The sequence below is a fragment of the Vulpes vulpes genome, unplaced genomic scaffold, assembly GCF_048418805.1.
Source record: "Vulpes vulpes isolate BD-2025 unplaced genomic scaffold, VulVul3 Bu000000646, whole genome shotgun sequence".
Taxonomy (NCBI): domain Eukaryota; kingdom Metazoa; phylum Chordata; class Mammalia; order Carnivora; family Canidae; genus Vulpes; species Vulpes vulpes.
This window is the reverse complement of record NW_027325679.1, coordinates 325,021-343,908: the sequence shown is the minus strand read 5'-3', so window position 1 is coordinate 343,908 and position 18,888 is coordinate 325,021. Positions and strand designations below refer to the sequence as shown.

At 39.2% G+C, this 18,888-nt stretch overlaps 1 long non-coding RNA gene across 1 annotated transcript in view; it reads left to right on the top strand.

Moving 5' to 3' along the window:
* Positions 1 to 13,557: 13,557 nt before the first annotated feature.
* The window catches only part of LOC140596573 (uncharacterized), a 42,145-nt gene continuing 36,814 nt past the window's right edge, over positions 13,558 to 18,888 (top strand). The window contains exon 1 of the long non-coding RNA XR_011998492.1: positions 13,558 to 13,617. This is a non-coding gene — a long non-coding RNA (uncharacterized lncRNA). The remainder of the gene's footprint in view (positions 13,618 to 18,888) is intronic.

Below are 18,888 nucleotides of genomic sequence, written 5' to 3'. Positions count from 1 at the left end.
CATTGCTGAGGGAAGGGTAAAGAACTTTTGTTAGCTTTATATAAGTTCAACAACAAGAGAGTAAAGGTTAAGAATCCTACTTTCGTTTCTAGTGTGGAATTAGAAGTCCATTCTCCCATCAATACACAGGGGATTTGCACACGAGGATGAGAGTTACATGAGCAAATCCTTCAGGGATCTGTGAGAAAATAAACTCTAACAAGGATATTTGAACTACATTTTACAATAGACTGATCATCAAAAAAGACACACATGTGGAAATTTTAATATTTCAAGAGGAACCTACAAATACATGTCTACGGGTATAGACATGTATTCATATACGTTCATAAACCATATACATAGATACTTGAAATCCTTGTGGGTCGCTATGGTTATGCACTAACTCCTAGCCAGTAAAACGAAGTAACTCATTAAGCACTCCAACTAGTTTTTGTTACTGTGCCCTTTTGAGGAAATGATCGCAACATACACAATTTCACTCAAATAATTGAAATGATATCATGGCAAAACTCCAATGGCACATCATATGAATTTTGCTTTTACAGTCTTCCTTTTTTTAGTCACCTCACCCATAAAACACCCATACATGTGATCATCGCAATTTTTTTCACTTGAGCCTTTTCAGACAATAGATAGAAGCATCTCTATTTTCCTTGGAAAAGACCAGAAGGGACAAATTCCCCATCTTCTTTTGCAGTAACTGCTGTGGATGTTAGCATGCGGATTTTAGCATAAAACATCTCTCCGTCGTGGGAAAAGCAGCGCGCTACAGTAAAATGAAGAGAGACAATTCTTACGCTAACGTGTAACGTTGTAATATCAAAACCTGTGAGGACATGGCTAAGAGGCCCGTGTTTATGCGATTATTTCCGTTCTTCGCAATCTGTTTGCTTCCCCCTATGGCAACTTGTTGATAAGAGGAAGTCTTTTGTGAGAGAAGGCGTGAAAAACAATGAAAAGCATCAGATTTAATAAAGTATCTAAGGAAAGTCTTGAAATGACACCCATACTAGGAAGGGAAAGCCAAATTTGCTTTTTCTGAGGGGGATTTGTGTTCGTCAGGAAGGGTTCCTGGAGGCTTTGTTTGGAGGCCTTGATGTGTGACCAGTGCGCTATAGGCCGCCCCTCACCCTTGCCCTCCTTCTACCACCGCTCTGCCCACCCATACTGACACCGCAGGGGGAAGGGTTTCAGAGGAGAAAGAATCAGAAGCTGAGGGACGGGGGAAAAAAAAGTGCTTTTCAGGGTCTGATGTGTGGGAATCAAATGAGAGGCCTAGCTCAAATCCGGTCGCCAGGCAACCAAAGTGATATGCTGAGGGAATATCATGAAAGTTGGAAAGTAAGCAGTCTCTCTGAATTAGTAAACCAACCGCAGGATGGACGAGGCCCCCGGGCTCTCTCAGGGCTGGAGAGCCATTTCTCCAAGGAGGACAAGCAGGGCCTTTGCTAAGTTAAAGGGGCAACGGAGAGGGAGAGGGAGAGAGAGAACGCAGCTGATTTGTAGAGTTTTTTCATTAAAAAAAAAAGACAATGGCTGTCCAGACATGGAGTTGGTGGTAAAATACGGTGGCTGCCACGGCTGCAGCTGGCTCTCTGACACAAGATTAATAAGTTGCTGTTTCCTAGCCGACCAGAACCTAGTGGGAACTATCCAGCATTTTATCTTGAATTGTGGGTAACAGCCTTACTGCAAGCTGGCCTAGTTTACTGCTCTGTTTTTTCCAGATCTCCCGAAGTGCAGCAAACATCTGTGACTCTAATGAGGTCATCATTGAGGGTGTCCAGAGAGCCGGGCCCTGAGAACTGACCTCACCTCTGCCTGAACATAAAGTACAAGTGCTGTGGGGAAGCAGGACAAATTAAATGGGGGAGCTGGCACTTGGCTGTAAGTTAAGCCCTTAAGAAACTTTTTGCTGTGATTAAAAAAGAGAGAGAGAGAGAGGGGGAGAGAGAGAGAAGAGATTGAGGTTCAGAAATGACAGTACAACAAAGCAGTAGCAAGCCTACAGAATTAGATTTAGGCCTCACTGATGAATATTATCACTGACATGAACAAGCAAAGCTTATCTGGGCCTTCCTTCTTGAAAGGCTGAATAAAATTGAATTGCCAACTTCTGCATTTTACCACACTTTGGTGGAAATGGCTCAGAGACCTACATGATTTAAAATGAAGCCTGAGTGAATTCAACCACAAAGCATTGTGTGTGTGTGTGTGTGTGTGTGTGTGTGTGTGTGTGTGTGTGTTTCTGACAGCAAAATCTCACACATCATGTGACTTGGCATATCATTTATAACTAATTTGATTAAAGACACAGAAAACAATTCAAACTTTTCCAGATAGGTCTTCCTCTCCCCCGACCAGTTATTCCAACAGAATCATAGTTTTTATAAATAATACCACCAAACAAATATGCGAGCACAACCCAAAACTGTATTGAAATCAGTGAAATATGATAATTATTTACTCATCTGAGGCAAGAATATCTACGCAATGTCTCTATCTAATGCTTCCTTTGAAAACTCCATCTTATGGGATGATAAATGTTAGCTTTAGAAAAAAAGGAACATGTCTTAAATTTGGAGGGGAAAAAAAACAGGTTTCTGAAAACTGTCCCTATCATTAAAAGTGCACTGGCCATGTGTTGATTAGTATTGTCTATTTCAGCCACACCTGCCCACAGAGAACAAACAACTCTGGTGTCATCTTTGATGCCTAAGGAAGTGGCCATGTAGATAAAGTCCAGGAGGAGAAAAAAAAAAGATCAAGTTCATCTTCAAAACTCATCTAGGAACCATAATTAATATGTATCAACTCGCTGCATGCAGATATATTTATCCCTGCGATAAAGTCAATGAGATCCAGAGTGTCATGTTCTGGTATTTTTACAGAGTTTGATTTTGGGAAAAAAATGAGAATATTATGATCGGATTGAAAAAGAAAATGAAAATTTTCAAGTTTGTATTTTATTATTCTCACATTCGTACTTTTTAGACTATATCAAACGCAAGGGCTACAGAAGGCAAATAATGGAGCAACCACTTTCTTCAAAACCAGTAAATGTTGCGCGATACTCTCACATGACCACATGTACCTGTGACGTGGGGACGAGAAGGCAGTAGCAGATGGGCTAGCCAGGAGAAACTGTTGACCATTTCTGATTGACACTGAGCCTCCCCACTATGATAGCAAAAAGGATGTTGAGGTGCTGTCCTAGGCTTAATTTACGAATGATGAACATTATGGATTGGGGATATTATGAACGTGTGCTTAAGATGCAGGCCATCCGAGATGAAAAGTTTAAAAATAACTCTGCAGAGAAGTTCTAGTACTACCTACAAGTCCTTCAGTGAAGACAGTTTCACCTTAGAAGAAAAAAGGCTGCAGTTCATTGTTCAAGGTCTTGAGCTAGATTTTAATGGAAAGAGAGACTTATAAAACAAACAAACAAAAAAACCTCTGCTTACAAGCAAACTGGGGAGAGGAACAGTTGGGGAACAGAGAGCTATACCATTACACTCTCAATTTTCAGGAAGGGCTTGGCTAATGCCCATTTCAAGGCTGAGTTTATTTTTTAAATGCAAATGAAGGAAGTGTTGCGTTCAGCTTTGCAAACAGTTTTCAGAAATCCTGTTGGCCTACATTTAGCTTGGAAGCTGCACCCTGTACCAAGTGTAGGGGCTCAAACAATCAAGCAGTTGTTTGCCTCACTCACATTCCTGAGGCAATCTGGTTCCAGCTGAACTCCTTGGGAACAGTCTGGGCTATGTACCTCTGGGGCATCTGCTCCAATTAGCACTGACCCTTGGGGGCCTCCTTGCTGGCCCTAGGTCACTCCCAACCTCTTGGACTCTGGGTAAACCAGATTGTTTTAGGAGTCTCTAAGCTTGCCATGGCCCCAAGACAAACTGGACATCCAGGCTCACCAAGAGAAATTCAGTCACCCTGGAAAACCGACACCAACATGGCCTCCTTTGAGTTCTCGGGGCCAGAGAGGAGACACATACGGTAAGATCTTTGCCATGATTGAGGAACAATAGAAAAGATGAACAAGAGAGTGCTTGGCCAGGCTGAACTCTATTGCCTGAAACAAGTACAAGCTGTAAGGTCTCATAGAACTGAAGTTGGCTCTTGGATCTTCTCTACCTACTGGATGGCCTTGCACAAGTCACTAAATGCTACAATTTCAATTTTCTCATGTGTAAAATGGGGACAAAGATTCCCGCCCTACAGTGTTTTCATGAAAATCCTGTAGCTTAATGTATGTAACATGTTCCCTAAAATGCCTCGCTCATAGAAGGTCCTCAGAAAATGCGAACTTCTTGCAAAAACTGAAACCCATCATAGTTGATGAGGACAGTACCACTTCTGGGAAAATCAGAGGCCACATAATTCTTTAAGCCCCTCTGTTCTGTTGTGGTTCATGACCAGTATATGGCCTAGCCCTTCCTTTCTAAGGAAGCAAACAACTCAACTGCTTTTCGTGCCACTCTCCATCCAGCACTTCTAGGCACTGAGGGGATGACAGAAGGAATGTATGACATGATCTCCAGCCTTGAGAATCTAACTGCAAGAGCAGCACTGAGTATGAAGCAACTTAATAATAATTTAGGCACAAACTGCACAGTCCTGATTAGTACATGCAATGGGAGCTGAACGAAGGGAGGAATTGACACTGGCTGCCATGGTCAGAAAAAGCTCCATGGAATTGTTGGGCTCAGCCAGTATTTACTGAGTGTCTATTATGAGCCAGATACTGAGGCAGAGCCAAATACAGTATGACCTGTGCTCTAAGATGCTTGGGACCTAGACTGGAGAAAGACACATTAATACACCATTTGAAAACAGTGCAGTGAGTGTTAAGAATGAGTATTTGGGGGAGGAGTGTGCTGAAAGAGCATGGAAGAAATATGTTTAAGTTGACTTAGAAGGACAAATTGGGTCTAAGTAAACCCTTGCAGTTAGACCAGCATGAACAAAGATGTAACAATCAAGGTACTAGTGTGTGTGTGTGCGCTCGCGCGCACGTGCACGCCTGTGCAAGGGAGCAGGACAGAGAGAGAAATAGAGTATATAAGTGGAAGAAAAAATAGAACTTCTAAAATTAGATCCAAGATTTAAAGAAGAGCCTATTTTAAATGGCTATCTCTATTTCTTTTTACAGATGAAGCAGATGCTCATGCTAAGAGGCTCTCGTGGTTCATGACTCGTAGGTTATGAAGTCAAAAGATTCTTGGCTATGGCTTTAGTGAGTGACCTGGTGGGATAGAGGGCAGCCATGAGTTTTTTCACAGAGGAATCCAACTCCTATCTCCTATCATAGAAAAATTAAAAAAAAAAAAAGAAAAAAGAAAAATTTTACAGGCTTGTGGGATCAACCAGAGTGGGACTAGAACCAGAGATGGTTTTGTGAGCTGGTTTTCTGATCAAGGCCTTTTCTTGGGAATTAGCCAATTAAGAAGAGATCTGGGCCAAGGCATCCCAGGAGAATCAGCTGGGCAGGGTAGAAGTGAAGGGACTACGAGAATGGTGATGAAGACTGTATTTCTGGAGTTGGCTGACAAAAAGGAACTAGAACTAGACACAACTTTGGGACTCTCTGAAGTCCCCTGTATCACAACCCAATTCCCAAAAAAATCCTCCCTACTTCTTTGTCTTGAGTTACCTATTGTCCTGGCCTATTGTCCTGCTGTGTTGGCTGTCTGCCCTGTATGCTGGTGCCAAGATAGCAAAGGTTTTAGGTACTGAGTCATTTTTAGATGGGTCATTCATGGCTCTATCTCATGGAATTATCCATACTTTTAAAATGATAATCTGAGCCACAGTAACCCAGGAGATCTCTAGTGCTAGAATGAATGTTCGTTTGAGAAGTGTGAGCAATCATAGGATTCAAGCATCCCATGGAGCAGCAAGAGACCTGGAGGTATTTACTTGCCTCCACCATGGGGATTGTACATAACCAAGCAATAGTTCTGTTGTGTGATTATTTAAGCAGCATTGGGAAGATCAAGCTGCTGAAATATAACCACTCCATACAGCCTAAGAGTCATTTGGGGCTTTCCCTTTTCCTTTCATTCAACAAGCATTTATTAAGCACCTGCTATGAGCTAGACACTGTGTTAGGCACAATTTCTGTCCTCAAAAGGTCATGGTCAAGTGGAGGAGACTAAAGGAGTGAGAAGTATACATACACATAAGCACAGGACATTGAGGAAACCCAAAGGAGTGGCCTTTGGGATCAGAAAAGGTTTCAGGGAGAGGAGACAAAACAACATGGAATAGTTGACCTGGTTGTATGCAGAGGCAAGTGGGGATGGAGAGAGCTGAAGCAGGATGGGCAGGCAGGTGTCAGGGTCTTACAGGGCAGGCTAAAAAGTAAGAGTATTACCATAATGTAGATAAAATTCTGTTGAAGGTCATAACCAAGAAAGTGGCACCATCAGTGTTGTTTTTATAGCAATCTTCTAGCAGCTGAGAGATAGAACACCTTCAGAGGTAGAGATGGGGCAGGAGGATACCACCAATCTGAGTGAACATGTGGAAAAAACATGAAATTATTAGTTACCTTTCTACAGGAGAAAGAATTGAGATTCCAGTTAGTTTACTTGATCAAATTTTCATGGCTCCCCATTGGAGTTACTTGAGGACAGGGACCCAGGTTTCTTATGTTGGCATTCTTTCTTTGTCTAGGCAATCCCCAGGTCCATAGGAAGCACTCAAAAACTGTCTGCTGAGTCCATGGAAATGGAGGACAAGCAACCGGATTTCAGTGCTCTGATCTGGAGCTTCTTCTACAACCACAGGCGGCTTCCCTGAAGGAGTTTAATCTTGGAAATGATTAAAGGCTGGGGCAGCAGTTATGTGTAGTACATCCCAGCACTAGCAGGCCCTTTGAGAACCCTGAGCTGAGCAGGCTGGTCTTGGTAGAAGGGAGTTCTGAGGAGGCGAAAGGAAGCATCACATTCAATCTCCAAGGGGATTGTTAGAGTGTGAGGTACTGGGCAAGGGTTGCAGGCATTAGGTTGTCAAAGAGGAGCAATTGAGTCAGAAAGAGGTCACTAAGCTTTGGAGTGGGGGAGGGAGAGACAGGCAGAGAAATTTCTAAGCGGTAGGAGAGACTCAGGAAGGAGATGAGACGAGTCCCACTTTGACACTGGTTTTCGCTCTGCCTCTTCCCCACTCCTCCACCCCAAAGACTAAGTGAGGAACTTTTTATCTCTTTCCTTCATCGGGTCAGTTCAATTTGTTACCAGGCATGTAACACATACTGCCTATTCCGAGAGTAAAAGTGAGTGTGAGTGTTGACTGCACAGCACACTAGAGTCTGAGCTCCGGGAACTTTTGGCCTCAGTTTCCTATCTGTAAAATGGAAATAATAGTACCTACTTCATAAAATCACTTCGAGGATTTAACAGATGATGTTTTATAAAGATATTAGCATAGTGTGTGACCCAAAGTAAGTATGGAAAACAAGATTAGCCTTGATTATTTTCAGGTGCAAGGGAGGTAAGAGGGTCATGGAACCAATAATTGAATTGGTTCAACTACAACAACTACATTAAACGAATTGGCCACTGGATGGCTCTTGAAAAACATCTTTTCTGTCCATCTCTGCTTCTCATGAGCCTGAGGGATCTGGTCCCAGGGTGACTTGTACAGAAACCCAAGGGAAGGCCCTGGCGACCAGCCAGTGTGTGGGGCCACCAAGAGGTGGCTCACGGAGCCCTGAGGTAGCCAACTATGAAAGCAAGAACCAGCAGCTTGAGGACATACTTAGAAATTAGTCTACATAATCATTTTTTGAAAAATACCAGACTAGCTAAGATTGAGAAGAACAAGAAATATAGTCATTTCTTTAAATGCAGCTGATCAAGACCACCAACCCTGATTTGGACCCACGAATATCTGAGGAGTTGAAATACAAAGGGGGGCTATATTTCCACTAATCTTATTTGTTTTCATGGGCATAATGTAAAAAGATAAATAAAGCATTAGGAAAAACAAGCCAACCCTTAATAGCCCAAAGAATCTTATTCAAAAGAAAACAAATATAGCATTTGATTTCACCAGAAAAACTTCTGATTGAAACATCTGCTCTTAGCATTTTCACCGATACATTTTCCCAATTATTATAACCTTGGTATTTCTCATAGACACTAAATCAGCATAGAGACTAGTAGAGAGCATATATAATGAAGTGTGAAATAGTGTTTAAGTCAAACTTAAATTGAAACAGAGCTAAAAATTCCTATCGTCTTCAAAAATAAAAACGTTATTTCCACTTTTAGAAATCTGGCCTACACCAATAGACAAAAATTAAGCCAATGAATTATGCACAAAGATATTTATTACAGAATTTTATAATGGGCAGGAATTGAAAACTAAATGCCTGTTCCATAACAGGGGATCTGTTAAATCCATACACTGGAATATTATGCAGTTATTAGAAATGACACACATTAGGGGCGCCTGGGTGGCCGAGTCAGTTAAGCATCTGTCTTGGGCTCAGGTCATGATCCCAGGTCCTGAGATGGAGCCCCGTGTGGGGCTCCCTGCTCAGTGGGGAGCCTGCTTCTCCTTCTCCCTCTTCTGTTCCCCCTGTTTGCATTGTCTCTCTCAAATAAATATATAAAACTTTTAAAAAAGAAATGGTATACATTAATAATTTTAAAGATGTGAGGAACATGCCCAAGATCTACTATTAAATACAAAAGCATAGAGAACCACAAATGAAGTGTGATATTAAATATATTTAATAAGAATATAAGGAAAGTAATAAAATATTAATAGTGATTATCTTCGGGTGGTAAGATTATGGGTTATTTTCCTTCCCTATTGTAATGTTTTCTAACTTTATAAACCATGTGCATGTAGGATTTTTATAATTGGTTTTAAAAACACAATAAAATTATCTTGCACAGTTATAGTGTTTTAGACCTTTAAAAGGAATGAACTATTTCTTTTTTTAAAATTTTATATATTGTTTTTTGTTTAAGATTTTTATTTATTTATTCATGAGAGACACAGAGAGAGAGGCAGAGACACAGGCAGAGAGAGAAGCCGGCTCCATGCAGGGAGCCCAATACGGGACTCGATCCCAGGACTCCAGGATCACGCCCTGGGCCAAAGGCAGGCACTAAACTGCTGAGCCACCCAGGGATCCCCAGGAATGAATTATTTCTGCCCATAACAAATTCCACTTAAGTCTACGATGGGAAGATTGAAAACCAGTTCTGAATCATGAGTTCCAAACACTTTCCCCTCCTAGTCCCAGACCTCCTACACTCAGACCATTTTTCAGTCAGAGTTTCTGATTTTTTTTTTTCTTAAGATTTTATTTATTTATTTATTTATTTATTTATTTGAGAGAGAGAGCGCGCGAGCAGGGAGAGGAGCAGAGGGAGAGGGACAAGCAGACTCTGCACTGAACTTGGAGTGTGATGTGGGGCTGCACCTTATAACCAAGATCATAACCTGAGCTGAAATCAAGAGTCAGATTCTTTTTTTTAAGAGTCAGATTCTTAACCAACTGGGTCACCCAGGCACCCCCAGAGTTTCTGATTTCTGAGTCTATTCACAGATTGTACTTCCCACTTGTTCCCCTTCTTCATCTTCATGAGATAGCTGAATGCCTATCGCATACCAGTCTCTCCTGTCTCTTACTCTTACTCTGTCTTCTCTCATATTAACTAGTGGAAAAGGTATGAAGATAACAAATAGTTGCACTGGGCAAGAAGGTAGATGTTTGACTTGTTTTGAGAAAAAACAGCATTTAAAAACATAAAAAACAAAGTGACCTTGCATTAGAATAATTCACACTAATAAACTCACCTTTAGGATGTACTGTAGTGCATTTGAAATTCAATTTGATTGTTAAAAGTATGAGTTTTCCTTAACTTCTTAGGATCTGTCTAGTGGTTCTCCATCTCACTTCTGTCTTCAAGTTCTTCTTCAGTCGATTACCTACCCTGAGGTATAGAAGCCCAGGCAAGGTGTCAGGGAAGCAGCATGGATGGCCTTGCTCTTTAGGCTAGGATTAGCTTAAGGCAAGTGAGATACTAGCTCCTGGCACAGAATTTAAGGCAGTATGGAATGTGAACTTGTAATTGAGATAAATACTATCCTAATGCAATATTTTTTGAAATCAAAATTAATGCAAAAAATTCATGATGAAAAAATATCAAAATTTTGAATAAAGGGCAGTACCATGCCAAGCCATATTGGATGGAATCTGAGGTAAAAGGGAAAAAAGGTGCACCCTTTTAAATATGTTCTTATGTATATTTTAATGCTTTGTTTTTCCCAGAACATTAAAATTATTTAAGAATATTGAAATATTGAGGGGCACCTGAGTGGCTCAGTCAGTTGAATGACGACTCTTGGTTTCATCTCTGGTCATGATCTTGGTGTCCTGGGATGAGCCCTGACTTGGGTTCCATGCCAGTGGGGAGTCTGCTTGGGGACTTTCTCTGTCCCTCTCCCTCTGCCCTTCAACCCCCTCTAAAATGAATCAATCTTAACAAAAAAGAAGAATATTGAAACATGGAGGGGCACTTGGGTGATACAGTCAATTAAGCGACTGGCTCTTCATTTTGGCTCAGGTCATTATCTCAGGGTCTTGGGATCCAGCCCTGCGTCCATCCCTGCATGAAGCCCCATGTAGGGCTCCAAGCTCAGCATGCACTTTGCTTAAGACTCTCGCACCCTCTGCCCCTTTCCTGCACTCATTTGCTCTCTCTCTCTTGAAAATAAATAAATAAATATTTAAAAAATTTAAAAAGAATATTGAAACATTGAAAAATTGGTGTATTTTCATTCTTCAGGAATGAAAGAATCACTCTTCAAATTCTGTCATTTCCCCAAAACCATGATGAAAAGACCCAATACTCTGGGTTAAACATTGAACAAGTACGGCATCTGAGATCAACTTAACTGTGAATTAAAATTCCTATCCCTGGATTAGACACTGAGGGCATAGCTTCTGCGACTGGACCTCTTACACCTATACCATTCGGTCACACGTAGGTGTTGAGCACCCACTGCATGCAACTCATTTCCTAGGCACTGACGCTACACTAGTGCATAAGACAGACCAGAGCCTGGTATCTTGGAACTCCAATTTTACTGAGCCCTTGACTAACAGGTTTTGCTGGTTTATTTATTTATTTATTTATTTATTTATTTATTTATTTATTTATTTATTTTGCTTTTAATGGATATTTATTTCTCACTAACCTTTTCTTTTTTGAGCTGCTGTAATTTACTCTCTGTTCATCTATATCATTCTTTGGATTACTGAAATGGACTGTCTTGTTCTAACTCTTGCATTTTGCACCAGACCTTTATAGTTCTGTGGATGTTTTGTTTTCCACATATAAAAGCGTCCCCTTCCACACTGCCTTTGCTTTTTCTCTTTCCTACTTTGCCTTTGCATATAGATGTTCACCAAATATTTGAGGATCACTTGATTGTTGAATGAAAGCATCAGTAGGAGAAACAACAAAAGAAGGAACCAATGAATGAATGTACCGGGTCCCTGGAGAGGTGCGAGGGAGGAAGAGAGGCAGGATTATCATGTATCACCTTGCTGTCTTCATATGTTTGATACATGGATATGTGATCATGGTCTGTGTTGTTTGTACATGTTAAGGAGTATGCACAGATAGGATAGGAGCAACAGGATAAGTCCCTCATGGTTGTGACATTTCAGAAAAAACACTGGCCTGAGAGATGTGTGTTACGTTGAGTAAGTCATTCTTCAGGGAGTAAGTCTCTGCTTTCTCATCTGTAGAATAGAGCTGAATCTAGAAGTGAAATGTGTCTTTCCATCTCTGACACAGGTTAGATTCACAGCCTAATGCTGCAGGGTGCTAATGAGGAATGCCTTGAATTCATTGTGCTTTTGGTGTTCATAAAAATGGAGTGCTTTGTAATTCTACAATATAAACACCAGTCAGGAGAAGGAGAGCAATTGTATTTTTTCTTGATGAGGATTAGAAGAAATAACTGTATGATTCCAAGGTGCCCCTTTGGTATTCAGTTAATGTTAAAATGAAGAAAGCACAAAACAAATGAGCAAACAGACAAACCTTGGGTCCCTTCCGGGACAAAATATCTCTGGTGTAGCCTGCTCTGCTTTGAGAAATTTTGTACTAATGTATGGTGTGTATGTGTATGTTGGGGGGAGGAGGACGTTATTTTGTATTAATTTAACCCTTGAGAGAATTGGTAAATCAAATGCTAGCTCCTGGATACTATTAACAGTATCTAATATTTGTAGAATGTTTTACAGATTACAAGGAAATTTTCACATTTGTACTCCCATTTAATCTTCATGACAGTCCTGTGGTATGGGAATTTCTTATTATAATCCTTTTTCATATGTGAGAAAATGAGCTGAGCCTGTGATGCCCATCTTTGGACACCAAACCTCTAGGTCTTTTCAGACACAGATTTTTTGAATCTTTTTCAAGGAGGAAGGGCCCCAAGTGGAACAGGCATCCAGCAGAGGCTGTGCCATTGTCTCTCAGAGATTAAGGGAAAGCTTCCTGCTTTGGAGGACAGAGTGGAATAAATCAGTAGTCCCCCCAAACCTGGTTTCAACATAGACTTGTGGAATCAGAATCTCCAGAGAGTAATTTAAATTTCAGTCATGGAGAAACTTTAGAATTTTATAATTTTTTTTTGTATTAAAAATCTTTTATATGAAATTTTAGTAAGCATTCAGTAACTATCATGTAGAAAACTTGCATTATATTTGGTCCCTCCCATCTTGTTTGTGCGTATGTGTGTGCACATCTGGGGATCTATGGATTCTCAGAACTTTTTTCTACTATGAAATTCAAATATCTAAAACACAATGGTGTACACTCATCATATTTATCATATTCTTTCCTCCATAGAAATCTCAATGGTCCTTCATTACTAATTCAATATGTGAATTCCTCTAAGTTTAACTTTGATTACAAACTGTCTGTTTGATCTCAGCCGCTTTAGGTTTTCATTTTTAAGCTGTAAAATTAGGTTGTTTGATGAAATAGTCTCTAAAACACTTCACTTAAATTCTATGGATTTATAAGTTAAAGGAGTACTGTGTCATTCAAACAGCAATAGGCCAACTGTTCCCGGGAAATCTCCGGAAGACAGAGCAATCTGGTTGGGGAAACCCCCACCTTTCCTGAGTGGTGTTGGCCCAGTGAGGGTGGTCTGGGTGTCAACTCTCAGAAGCAAGAGCTTCACTCATTTCCAGGAAGGTAGCTAAAGCAGGCATTCTTCCACTGAATTAAACCCTAATACATGTTTATCAAAATATCATAATTAAGTAGAAAGTAATGAAGTAAAAGGTAATCACTCAATATGAACTGTCCAGATGACAATTCAATGTTAACTTTCCCTAGTATATTCCATTTAGGTCTTTTAAGATTTTTGTTTTATCTAGTGTTAAGAACCCATCTCACTTTTTGAGTGAACTAATTGATTTCTCTTTCTTCTCTCCTTCCTTCCTTCTTTCTTCTTTCCTTTTTTTTTTCCTTCTTATTCCATTGGCACTTTAACAGAAAATGAACATCTTCATGACTCATTTTAATCCAGATCTCATCACATGCATGGAAAGAGGTAAATCAGAACAATGAATGTGTGCTGTGAAAATGGAAAATACAGTGGTGATAGATAACTATTATTGTGGTTGTTATGATATTGTCAAATTAAATTCATGTACAATATGTCCATTCAGAAATCCAGCAAAACACAAAAACATTTTTTTCTTGCCTTTTTTTAAAAGCTTTGTTTTAAAAAGACACCTTCCTGTCACTGGTGCTTGTAAGTGAATAAAATGAAATTGATGCCTAGCAGGGGGAAAAAAAGGAAAATACTTCTTTACTTTGTGTTAAGAATACGTGACATCTTTGCTGTCAGTGATAGCAAAGTGAAATACATACCAAATATGTCTTGACATAACTTGACAGGAATGTATGTCTTCTTTTCTCTCATTTATTTTTGTGATAAGAATATGTGATTTTGCTGCCAAGGAAGCTTGTAATGTTGTAGAGAAATGGAAATGAAATTGTGTTGGGTATGTCCAATTTCCCCTGACAGAGTGGCATAAGCTATAGCATGCATGCAGTCTTGGGAAGTTAACAACAGGCCTCAGCCAGCAAGACCCAGGCGTTGACATTTGTCAAAACAACTTTCCTCAACACATCAAAATGTTCCTTTCTCTTTTGTGTTATTCAGATGTGTTCGGGTGACTACATTTTAGAAAACGGTGTCTGTCAGAGAATCATTGCCATCCACATGTGAGCGATATCAAGAGAAATATCTTATCTTTCTGACTCAAGCTTACGCCTATTCTGTTTTGATTGTTCTTAATCTACAAGTGTCCTTGAAAACCAATCAAAATCTCATATAACTAAAAAGCGTTGTCTTTTTGTTTTGTGTTTTTTTCCCTCCATAACCTGACAAAAGTAAATGACACAAATCGGCTCTTTCTTTCTTCTTTTCAAACTATCACATGGGTGGATGTTGTGTGTTGGTGTGAGTTTGGTCTATTGTTCTTGAGTTCATTGCTTTTTACAATTGTTACCTTTCTGAGAAGAACCCAAATCTTTTGGTTTCCACTGCCTCTTTAGAAAGTATCCCACTCTTAATATCTTACTCTATTGCTTTGAGCAGTGGATATTAGGCAAGGTGGATATTAAACAAAACAAAATAGTATTTTAGGTGAACCTCTAATTCTATCTTTTGGGGACTCTTTTAAGGACACACGCACAATTTCTAGAACCCTCACAACAATTTCTACAATAAATGGTGTTTGAAGCAAGAATCTCTTACCTAGGGCAGACAGAAAGAGAATCAGCCCAGCAGTGTAATCATTGCTCTGCTGTTTGAAGGAATATTGAGCTTAGATGCCTCCAGAAAGCCCACCAGGCCCAGAGGCACTGGACAATAAAAGGAGAAAAATAATAGACGCCAATGCTTTATTAAGTATATTCTTTTCTCACTTAGGTGCCCATTCCCTGGCCAGACAATTAGTTAAGGTTCTTTCCAGAGAAAGTGTTACCCACCAAGAAAAACTCTTTTAACCTTTCAAAATAACAAATATCTTTAATGACTTTTATCCCCTTTCCATTGACATCACAGATACAATGTGGCCTGTCTTGAAGTCAAGCCCAAATTGAAATCACTGCTGGCAGGGACAGGAAAAATAGAACATTTGACAATAAGAGTGACAGATGAAGCTTTGGGGACCTTGAAAGGGAGAATACTCAAGCTATGACCTGGGATAGAAATACCGCACCTTAGTAAAATACCTGCCCAATCTGGAAGTTAATAGGCAGGTACATTTGCACATGATAACGGGCTAAATCCAATGCTTGATAGAAGTTGGTATTATTTTCCATGTACATGTTTAAAAGGAAAGCTGGACATGCTTTCTAGCAAGAACCTTTTGATTATAGACCAACTGTTCATCACCACACTCCCAGGGGAAAACATTTTTATTTGGTTGTGTCAAAGGATAACATTTACTAGAAATACTTTTGAAGACAAGACTTCCTAAATTTGCTTGATCCAGCTATGCATGGTTATTAAGCATTTAATCATGGAAAAAATATGTTTCTATATTAAAATGTGCTGTCATTATATATATTTCTTCCAAAGATAAAGGCAAATTTTTCTAATATCCCTTGATTTATCTGTAGGAAAGGAAAATTTTTGTATCTCCTGACTTAGGAAATCTGTTAGTTGCATCTCAACTTTCGTTTTATTCTATTTTTTATTGTATTCATTTCTAAAGGATTACTTGAACTAGAGGGAATAAAATCAGGAGGATCTACTAATTTCTAGTGATTTCTCTTATCGATTCCTAATTACCTATGCTTTCTTTTCTCTTCAACTTATATTCCTTTAAAGCACAATTTGCTTAAGGCTTACTCACTGTTGGTTGGTTTGGTAATTAGTAGTAAAGTTGTTCTGGTATCACTCACTGCAGTGAGAAATCTCCTCAATGATGGTCATTGTAGGTCTTTTACGTCATGTGTATTTTACTTGTAGAGCTGTTAGAGAAGAATTTAATTCTTATAATTAGCTATTTCAGATAAATTTACCAAGGAATCCCCAGCTTAGACTTTAGAAGCACTGCCTTCTATTTAAACAATATGAAACCTTTTAGGACATAAGAATAATTAAGTTTGCATCATTGTGAAATAAACACATAAGCCTACATTTCCATTGAAATTTGTAAGTCCATGGTTGAGAAGCAAATATGTGTTTCTCTCTGTGGACAATAATGGCAGAAAGTTACAACGTTTATTTTGCCTTTAAATTTAAATCAAATAAGGATGGTTCAGGTTGACACAGGGAAAATCTGGTTACTTCCCTGGGTCCATCAGCACGTTTAGTCACTTTTCAAATGTTTGGGGGCATTGCAAAGCCTGAAACATATTTTACCATTCCTCTCTTTTTTTTCCCCTTATTTTATAAACCAAAATAATTTTAAAGAAAAACTTAATCCATATGTTTCTGATTAATCTTTACTAAACTCATCAAAATGGTGTTTTGTAATAGTGATTTGGTGTCCAAGAAGTCTTTTGAATCTCTATGTAATAGGCCTTCTTAATGCCATTTCTCTTTGAAGCAGGAAGTTATGTTTTGCCAACAGTAAAGAAATTCAAACCCCCAAAGGGTTGAGATCAGTTTAAAACTTCAAGCCTGAGGGCTCTGTGGGGTTCTACACTTGGCAATAGGCTACTTTCCTTCTGACTTTGAAATACCTTATTTTCCTCCCACAAGAAAAGCTCTATTTATTGTTTTGCTAACATATATGATTTAAAATATCTTCAGATCTTTGATACATAAAAGTGTGGAAACTACAGAGCAGAACCTAATGTTTCATTTACTCTAAAGAAATTTCATTTGATTGTCCATTTGGATCTTTCTTTAATTCCCCCATTTCCTGACCTTTCCACATACCTTTGTAATTTGGGTTTACCCAAAGATTTGCCAGAAAAGGGAACAATGAAGATCTTACAAGTTGGAAATAAGTTCTTAGCAACAATCCCCCCCTCCAAGTTGCCCAATAAAGACATATTCTTGATATACTAAACTAACATCTCATGCTATATCTTGTAGTCTTATATAGGTTGACAACCAAAACTTCAGTGCAGATTTCCAAGATGTGCTCTATGTCACAAGATGAACCATAATTCACAGTTGCAGACGTTAGCTAGCTTTTCAATATAGTTCATTTCTATTTATATGTTTAAAGGAAGACCTGTATAATTTCACTATATTCTTTACACAATGGGTGAGAAAGAGGAGAGAGAGTGAGAAAGAAAACAAAATAGTAGGTACAGGAGTTAAGCATCCAGACCACTATGGTCCTTTGTCCTTACTGCCTCCTGGCCATGAAGTGGGAGTGCCCTCTAGTGAAACTTTAAAATCATTGGAAGATATTGGGGATACTGCGGTTAAGATTTCCTCCTAAACTCTTGTTTTGGAAATCTGTGGACATTAACAATTTGCATAAGTTTTGAATGAGATTTAGAGAAAAACTCAAAATATTATCAAGTAAAACTATTTCTTTAGGAAACAAGAAGGAATGAATATGTTACTGTCAATACCAGAAGGTCTATTATCTATATATCTCTTTTTGACATCTGTGTATCTATGTATCTATCTGTAGAGAAATCCCAAGGGCACAAAAGTAACAGATAACTAAAAGCTATAGTTGTCTAAGTTAAAACATATAAAACATAATTACGTGCCTCCCAAGAAGATGGATAATAAATATAGCACTTTGAAATGTAAAGTGAAGCAGCAGTAACAACATACACAAACAAACAAGAACTGAAAACTACATTTTGTCATCTATTCTATTCCAAAGCTCTAAGTGGAAAGTAGCGTATGCTTCCTGTGATGAAATCTGATGTGTTCTGGAAAAAGTACAAGATTGGGAGTCCGTGTTCTTGTCCTGGACTTCATTTTCCAGCTGTGTGAACTTGGGCAAAGCACTTAACCTTTCTGAGCCTCAGGGTCTTTATCTGCAAAATGGGCTTAGGAACACTTGCTCTGTCACCTGGTAGTGTAGTATTGGATGAGATTAAGTATGGGAAGGAGCTTCGAAGGTAAAGAACTATATTGTGACTATATTATTACTTTTCTAACTTTTCCCTTCTTCCTTCCTACTTCCAAAGTCACCTTTTAGGATGAAGAAGGAAAGAAAGGAGACCCTCCTAAAATCCCATGGTATTCAGAGTCATTGACAAAGTGGGTTTTCTTCCCAAAAAAGAAAGGTCACAGAGAAAGAAATAGGTAGCACTGAGGAAGGATCAGAGTCAGACTTTGTAACCGTGGATGCACTGGCTGTCCTGGGCTAGGCTGAGCTTGTGTAGGCAGCTGGTGCAGGAGCAGGCTGGGCAGTAGCTGTGGAGTATCATGAAATGGGTCTTCCTGTGTTTGCATCAGCAAGTGTCAGCAAGTCTACTCTCCACCTTGCACAGTGAGGATCCCAACAGCAGACGCTCTGTGCTTCTGTGTTTTTAATCCCCATGTTGATTACCATCCACACAACACAGTTCCCAGCTTTTGTTGTCTCTTTAAAATTGAAAATATTTTAGCTTTATTTATACCAACAGTAATAAACTCTTCATTGGAGCAAACAATCTGGTTCTTCCTCCTTTTAGTTGTAGCTGGTTTAATTTTAGGTTCATGCTTTTAAAATTCTTTGCTCTTCTCTACATAAGGCTTGTTTTTAGTGGAACATGGTTTCTCACTAGTTATATTTGCTTTAAGGAAAGCTATATTTTTTTCTAAGTGAACTTTGTCTAGGCACTTTCAATCCATTTATTTCAAATTCCAGATCTCTCAGTGCTTCCTTTCCTTCTTACC